Genomic DNA, 9,318 nt, shown 5'->3' with positions numbered 1-9,318 from the left:
TTTTTCGAGTTATGAGCGATTATCGACAATCCACTTAGCAATAATGAGATCGTCAGATTCTAATTAAGCAGACTTGACACTGCTATCTGCTCGGAATGAATAAACGTTTTAAAATTAGTTAAAATATACAAAATAAACATATCAAAGTAAGTAGAAGAGTAACTTTTCTTGCCTTTGATAAAATTTATTTGTTATATATATTTTTTCCACAAATGTTGTTTTGTTTGCTCTTGTTAAAAATGTCCATTTTTTTGGTCTGTCACGCTGTAGTTTTAAATACATTTTAAAATATGCCTACGCTATGAGCTCTGTCCTTCAGGGAGTTGTTACACATAAGTTCATAACTACTCGTAAGATTGAATAATTTCATCTTAAAACGTCTGTTCTTCTTTTAAGGAAACGATTTTTTTTACCTTTGTTTCTGAATTTTTTAGACGAGGATTCATAATTCGTATTTTTTCAGACTACTGTTCTCATCTCCAATGTTATTTGTACGACGTTTCTGCAGATGTAACCCATAGACATCTTCAGACGTATTTTGTTGAATTCGGACTAATGTTCTCACCTTGAGTCTCATTTTTATAACGTTTCGGCTGAATTAGCCTACGACGTTCTTCAGTCTATCTTTTTGCACTTGGGAATCTTTGTGTCGTACTCGGGAATCTGCACATAAGTTTGTATTAAATAAAGGTTCCGTCCAAAATTCTATGCAGACCCCCGAATTCAACAGAACGATTCCCGAGTTCGACAAGAGACACTTGAGGAAGGTCCGAGACTGCATCGACAGAAACATTGTGTAAATGACGATCAAGATGAGAACAGTAGTCTGAAGAATCCAGCTTGCTTTAAAACAAAGAAATCTTGATTGTCGAAAATTTTGTATTTTCTGCTAAGAGTCGGCTCGAGTGGGGTGCAGAAAAAAAGAACCTAGGAGATTTAATAACTCAGAACATCACAGTGATAAAAACAATATATATATATATATATATATATATACATATATATATATATATATATATATATATATGTATATATATATGTATAATAAAAAATAGAAAAAGAAAGAGAAAACTAAATATACTTTTCTTGTGTGTTGATCCATAGTAATTTACCCTCAATGACCTGCTGTCATCACAGGTCATAAATCAAGTTGTAACTGAGCTTGCCTTAGTGAATTGCAGGTTTACACACACACACACACACACACACACACACACACACACACACACACACACACACACACGTGAAAGAAGAAAAAAAGGGGCAATCCCGTACCCACTTTTCACGTTTGTACCACCTGCGGAAGGGAAAAGAACAGAAAGAAAAACCATATATGATGTAGTGTTTGCCAAGAACATCCGGTCCATGTGTTGGGTTTGTTCGGTAACAGTAGCCGGAGACGTATTATATAGGCCGCACCTGGAGTAGCGTACTGCCGTCCTGCTCGATTGGTCCAGTCGACGCTTTCACTTAGGAGTCAGTTACGAGAGTTGCTGCTCTAGAGGGTTACTGAAGGGGTTCGACGGCGAGGCTGGGTGTGTGGCTCTGTGGTAGGAGGGAGTCTACAGGATTACTTGATGTGGGGGGGGAGTTATCGTGGAGGTTAGATAACACATTGTTTACGATGATGGCCAAAGAAGACCGACTGGGGGAGTTTTTATGTCAACGGTTTAAAAAAGATGAGCAAGTTGGGTAAGCTGAGTTTGTGAGATATAGACTAAACAGATAGATAGACAGATGGGTAAATAGATTTCTATACTCGCAAAAAATATATATTTACGGCCATATGATCTATCATAGATCGATTAGCCAACATGGCCGACTGATGCTGACGTCACATGGTAATTTAAAATTGTGAAATCTGATTATAGGAACGAAATGCATTGTAATAGTTTAACCCCAATTTTTTTTGCGTATTCCCTTTTTCAAGCATTTTTTTTATTGACTTTTTGCATTTAACGAGAACTGCTAGACTTTGGAATTCCCTTCCGAGATTCTGCTTTCCCATTTGACATGCAGAAGTTCAAGTGTAATCTAAACAAACATCTTGCTGCTCAACTCCTTACCCCCTATATCAAAGCGGCAACTGTGCCTTATTTGAGGTGAAAATGGAATAATAATAATAAAGATTTTGAATAAAAGAAAACAAAACAGCAAAACGGAATGGAAGTCGGAAGTAGATGTTTTTATTAAATGGTGTTACATGAAAAGGGGGCAGCCCTTTTCATGTAAGTAAAAAAAAAAAAAACCCAGAGAATTAGTTAAATGAAAACAATATCAGATAAAACGGGAATCGAACCCTGTAGATAAGTTTTAAAGAACAATAGGTTCTAAATGGAATGTCTAGTAAATTGTTGATTCTGTTAAAATATTTAATAAATACAAATTTGGCAAGAAACTATTCACATTGTTAGAAAGAATGCATAATAAAATATGGGTTATAGAATTAGAGAAGTAGGTTAAATTCCTTTATAAAACAACAAGTAGAATGGGAAATTTCCTGGTCGTCAGAAACGGTTTCAAAAACGTGCAAATCGCGCATGTTAATGACACGTGACTTATAGTCCCATTGAGCAGACATAGGTGATTTCTCAATATAGGAAAGAGTTCGAAGTTAGTTAGGGGAGTCGAGGAGTTAGGGGAGTTAGATCAGTCCGACCAGGGAAGCAGAGAGGTTCAGACCGAATCTTGGCACCGTCTGGAAGCGAGAGGGTTTTAAAAGAAGAAGATGTAAAGAAACTTTGAATTCCTGGGTGCAAAGCCATTGACCAATCATATGGAAGAAATAAATGATCATCATGTTTTTCATAACATGCGTCTTCGTGTTGTAATTCAACAGAAAAGGTATTGTCCATTTATGTTATAAGAACCTTTGATAAAATCATCATCAAAAAAATATGTGTTAGAAAGTATATGTGTCAAGCTATAAATGTTATAGAAACACTCCCGTTTCATACAGAACTGCCAAAAGCATAAATGCCAATCTCTCGGTCTATCTATCTATATATCAAACCGCCTCTCAAAGTGTATTAATATGAACTTTGTGTTTATAGAAATGTACAACTGTCTCTCTCTTTACATGCACCTATTAATTCCACCAATATGCTATCTCCCACAGCACACAACATGGACAACAACAAATATATAAGTCGTCATACAAACAAGAACACTAAATAAGAACAACGAAACATATACGAATATTTAGTACCGTTCGCCTAATAATAACACTCATTACATAATAATGGGTCCACCACGAGATTAGTTCATTGTGGAGAAATATTATTTTAATGATTTTTTATTTTTATTTCTTTAAGAATAACATTTATTAAAAAAACATAGTTGTAACTTTCTTTTATTTTAATGTCAGAAATAAGACGAGATAAAATGATATAAAATTTAAAAACAAACGAAAATGTAGTGTAAGTATTAAAAAAAATATATTTACAAATTAGAATTACAGAATGCTATGCAGCATAGCATTTCGCCAATTTCATTAGACCTAACTCACTCTCTCTCCACATAAATTCCTGTAGAGGGGGAAAATAATATTTAAATGAGCTGATATCTTTTGAAAGATTTAGGTAAAAAATTGTCTGAAAAAGAGAAGACATAAAAAAGTCGTTTTTGGGAGGAGGGCGTCAAAAACTATTAAAACACATTTCATTCCTATGTCCGCATTTCACAATTTTAAATTACCATGTGACGTCATCATTAGTCGGCCATATTGACTAATCGACTTACTAAACAAACAAACAAACAAACAAACAAACAAACAGACAAACAGAAATGCGACTTTATTATAATAAATGTTAAGAAATTTTACAATCATTCCTCTTGGTCAGGATTATCCAAAGAGAGTGAGGCTGAGGGGTTGCGGAAGCCCTTTCTTAAAGAGAATTAAATTCTTTATAAAGAAAAATTAAATGACTGCATACATTTTATTATTGATCATTTTTAATGGAAAGAGATATTATACATAACTACAGGTGGAAAGAGTTTCAGGAAAAAGTAAATAAAATTTATTAACAAAAAATGCAATATTTTTTTTATTGTAATCCAAAACAAGAAGAAGAAGATGAAGAAGAAGAAGAAGAAGAAGAAGAAGAAAATAGCTGTAAACATTATCATTAGTGTTCAAATTTGAAATTAATGTTTTTCATATTTATTTTAGAAATTATCTTGTTAGCGTTCCGTGAAAAACTTTCGCCCTGCTCAAGGGCTCCATGGTGTCATGAAGTTTGGGAAAATCTGCTCTAGGTAATATACTAACTATTGTGTCTGTATCAATAACAACACGGACGCAGAAAGTAAAGGTAAAACAAATATATTAAGACGAAAAGATAATACATATTTACAAAGGTGAAGTTGTACTGCAGTTGGAAGATTGTCCGACAGAGGGCGTGTTAAAGTCTTTCATTGAGCAACCGGTACATGCGTCTTGCCTATCCGGCGTTCGAACACATCTCCCCGGTCTTGCTGACTTGAAACCTTTATCTATATCTTTTCACCCACGTATGCTAATTAGTGGGCGCAACACTAACATTAAGCTATGTATAATTTAATCTATTGAAATTTGTGACAAATGCGGAACAACAAAAAGTGACATTCATGCTTCTTCTCTGCGGTTAAATCGATAAGATGTGATAGATCGTTTTATGTGTCAGTAAATATTCTGAATAAACTGAACAACACAACTACTGCTCCCATCAGCAACGACAATATAGAAGTAATTATTAACTACTTTGTTAGTATAACCTGTTTTGATGATTGAATCTTCACGGCTGTAACTAAATATTGATTACTATTTAGTATAGTATCGATTATATTGCATGAAACGTTGTGACTATAACATCGCAGATGAGAACAGTAGTGCGATTATTCCAAATAAATACAAATTATAAATCTTAATCACAAAAAATCTGGGTTAGTGTGCAGTTTACGGAACGTGCTATTTCAAAAATAGGATTTTCAAGATAAATTAAAAATTTACCTTCTTAATAATATTGCACATTTAATTTTCTATTCCAAATTCGGTTCCCATATCCTGCCTATAAGCTTCTATTGTGCTTATTAGCATTTCTAGCTGCTTTATTGCAATTACTTTAAGATTCTTATGTATTAGTTATTTTATTTCTATTTAAAAAAATTATAACTATTATTTCACCCCAAGGCACAATGCAACTTTGGTGCAAAGGGCTGCTAATTCAGAATAAATTTACGGGGATATTATGTCGAGAGTTGGGTAGCAAGATGTATGTTAAAATTACACTTGAACTTCTGCATGTCAGTACAATCACGGAATCGAGGAATCAGGGACACGGGAGAAAATTCCAAAGACTAGCAGTTCGAGAGAAGAAACTATTTAGGCAGAAGATTTTCCACGGTATAGGGGTGAGATTTTGCTGCTTATCGAGGTAGTCGGGCGTCTTTCCGCCGAGGAGGGTACAGGTGCTTTGGATTCGTCAGAGCACATTTCATTAAAATACTTGTAAAACAGACACAGAAACGCAGCATTTCGGCGATCAGACAGAGGGTGGAGTTTGGTTACTAGTACGGGACCTATTATGTTGGCGACTCTTTTTTTTAATCATAGGGGTAAGAGACGAGTGGTAGATGCACCAGTCTAAATGTGGCGGCAATACTCCATACAGTAGCGGATGTTGGCCATGTAGATATACAGGATACTCTCATGCGTGAGTAATATTCTACCACAACCTTGGCAATGATCTTAATGTGTTTGATCTAATTCGTGTCACTTTTGAATGTTAAGCTAAGAAGCTTGGATCAGTGGATGAGAAGGTTCATGTAACTATTTAAGGAAGGCAATTAGTTTTGACGGTATTGAATATTACCATCCATTTACAGCCTGTAGATGCTCCATGTCAGGGATAAGCAGGGTTTTCTAGTTTTTGCTTCCTACTATGTGACGCAATGAGAAACTCCCTAGTGCAATATAAATTTATTATATTAATTTAAATTAATTACAGAAAAAATACATGAAAAATTGACAGTCAACACATACAATATCGCCAAATTTTCATTCAAATATTGCGTTTATATAAATATTATTTTCACGACCAATTTAATGGAAAAGATAATATTTTTAATATTGGGATAACCGTCAATCAGAGACCATGTTTTAATATAAATATTTAACAGAAAAAGTTATGATTATGAAAGGTCAAAATTCATAGCGAGAGAAGACCATTATTCCTTTTAAGCAAATTTATGAAGAAATACTTTTCAAACTTAACAAACAAGATGTTTTGAGATGAGTATTATTTATTAATTTATTTTTCAAACTTAACAAACAAGATGTTTTGAGATGAGTATTATTTATTAATTTATTTTATTGCGGACTATTATCTTAGCCGAAACGTCGTGAAACAGCAACAACTAAAAAAAAAAAAAAAAAAGATTAGGATAATAGTCCACAATAAAATAAATTAATAAGATTGTGTTTCCAATTTATGAAGATCGTAGTTACTATAATCAACAATGTTTTCTCGTCCTATCTTTTTGAACGTTAAATGCATCGTATTACCTCCCTTGTCGACTGATTTGACAACATGCAGATAACTACACGTCTATATGACTTATTAGCGCTTGCACTGCTACTTTGATTCCGATGCATCATGCTTCGCACTTTATAGTTTTATGAATAAACGTTTGTTTTAATTGTGTGTGTGTGTGTGTGTGCATCTGACACATTGATGTTTAAGTGATAAACTAGAAAAATAATTCTTTAAATTAAACGGTGTTGTTAGATAATTCTCATAATAACTTGTAGATATAATTCAACTTCTGATGTGAAATTTTAATTGATAATTAGAGTTAATTAATTGTTTAAAAACTAATATGTTAAGCAAAAAAAAAAAAAAAAAAAAAAAATTCGGGACTCGTGCACTTATTGATTCGTGCTAAATAATAACGTTATTATTTAGGAAGCTATTCTTAACATGAGGACGGAATGGTGTTATGTACATATTCAAACGTTGCGTAACTCGGTATTTTAATTAAAATTTCTAAGTTTTTAGTCGCGTGCAAGCAACTCTATAAGTCACTCCATCGGTCGATCGGTCTGCCGGTCGGTCGGTCTTTCGGTATGTCCGTAACACTTTTGTACTTGACCTTTTCGGTTAAGATCAAAGGTCTGTTAATAGATGCTGTTCTTAGCCTTTTAAGCTTTTCTTGGCCTTTTGGCCAAGATCAAAGTGTAGTATATGTTCCGGCAGATACTGCAAGCTATGACTAGCTAGGACTAGCTATGACTAGCAAAGACCAGATGTGGGGGCAACCCCACATGCCTGACCTTTAACCAGCTCCCATTTCCCACCTCTCGGGAGCTGGTCCCCTTTTCCCCTTCCCCCTCCCTTCACTCCTCACATTAAAAATCGGCCTTGTGCCTAATTTGCTCGGTGGGGGAGCAAATAAATACCATCTGTTCCGGCAGATACTGTTAGCAAAGACCATATGTGGGGGAAACCCCACCTATAAGACCTTGGTCAATGTAGGGGCAACTCTTACTACCAATTGTCACTATCCAGCTCCCCTACTCCCCGGGGAGTTTGTCCCCATTTCCCCTTCACTCCTCATATTAAAAATCGGCCTTGTGCCTAATTTGCTCGTTGGGGGAGCAAATAAATACCCTTTTCTTGGCCTTTTGACCAAGATCAAAGTGTAGTATCTGTCCGGCAGATACTGCAAGCTATGACTAGCAAAGACCAGATGTGGGGGCAACCCCACATGCCTGACCATTAACCAGCTCCCATTTCCCACCTCTCGGGAGCTGGTCCCCTTTTTCCCTTCCCCCTCCCTTCACTCCTCACATTAAAAATCGGCCTTGTGCCTAATTTGCTTGGTGGGGGAGCAAATAAATACCATCTGTCCGGCAGATACTGCCAGCAAAGACCATATGTGGGGGCAATCCCACATATAAGACCTTGGTCAATGTAGGGGCAACCCTTCATACCAATTGTCACTATCGAGCTTCCCTACTCCCCGGGGAGTTGGTCCCCATTTCCCCTTTACTCCTCACATTAAAAACCGGTCTTGTGCCTAATTTGCTCGTTGGGGGAGCAAATAAATACCTTTTTCTTGGCCTTTTGGCAAAGATCAAAGTGTAGTATCTGACTTACTACATGCTGTACTTATTGTGATATAACCTGGGGGATCACTTTTCCGTATTAATTTAATGTAAAATGAACACCCACTTTACAACCAGTCAGTCTTAAACCCATTCAAGTCCTTCTCCAGATCATTCAAGTTGTTTTTGAAGGCTTCCAGTCATTTTTAAGCATTCAATTCATCCTTAAGTTCATTAAAGTCATTTACTTTTTATTTATTTAAGTCATTTCAACCCATTTTTCGGCCATTTTAGTTTATCTTCAAGAATTTCATGTCAATCCTACATTCACGTATTCATTCATTACTCGAGAGCACGCGACTAATGACTATTGGACTTGTTTTTTTTTACTCTGATAATTAGCTTTATTTTTACTAGTTAATTTATTCGTATTACACTTTAAATTTATTAGTTTTTCTTCAAATTTAATTTTAATTTTTGTCTTTACTATCTATCGTGTAATATTTAATTATGAGACTTTATAATCATTTAAACATTCTCACAAAACTGTAACTCAATTTCAAAGTAGTTTCGTTAAACATTTCACTGATGTAAAACACATAGGAAGTCTTATTTTAGCTAATACATAATCATGGAGTTCGATGCGACTATTTTCAAATATATTTTTCAGAGAGCTCTATCATGACGTGAGAATTTAGTGAATCTACTATTTGATTGATAGCTGAGGTGAAAAAAAACAGGCTCCTTCAGCCTTGGACAGCCTAATGATACCCAAGAAGGTTTGCCTGCACGTGAACTTTTTGTGGCAGGAGTTGCGCAATTCCAACCACACTCCTCCTTAGACGACATTGTTAAATACCAGTGGTAAGTGGAGGTTCAGGACGACTGGAAACAAATACCGAGATAAACAGAGAGCACATACAGCGCCTAGAATTCCCAAATGGTCACCCATCTGGTACTGGCCAGGCTCAACGTCGCTTAACTTGGGTGATCTGACGAGAACCAGTGTGTCAACGCGATTATGCCGTATAACAAAGGCTTCCTTTCTAGGGCAATTGCTCTTGACATATAAAAGGCCTTCGACAAGGTATGGCATAAGAGCCTACTTCACAAGATTTCCAGCTACGGTATAACTGGAAATGTTTTCTCAATCATTAAATCATTTCTCTCCGATAGGCTCATAGGAGTAGTGGTCGATGGACAAAAATCAGAGGCTGGCAGTATTAATGCTG

The 9,318-nt window shown here is 35.6% G+C and overlaps 1 pseudogene; it reads right to left on the bottom strand.

The window, feature by feature from the left end:
* Positions 1-9,001: 9,001 nt before the first annotated feature.
* Positions 9,002-9,118, bottom strand: LOC145286574 (5S ribosomal RNA; annotated as a pseudogene).
* Between the last annotated feature and the right edge of the window lie 200 nt (positions 9,119-9,318).

The sequence above is a fragment of the Euprymna scolopes genome, chromosome 10 (genome assembly GCF_053919585.1).
Source record: "Euprymna scolopes isolate OS-2025 chromosome 10, ASM5391958v1, whole genome shotgun sequence".
Lineage (NCBI taxonomy): Eukaryota > Metazoa > Mollusca > Cephalopoda > Sepiida > Sepiolidae > Euprymna > Euprymna scolopes.
This window is presented reverse-complemented; position numbering and strand designations above follow the sequence as displayed.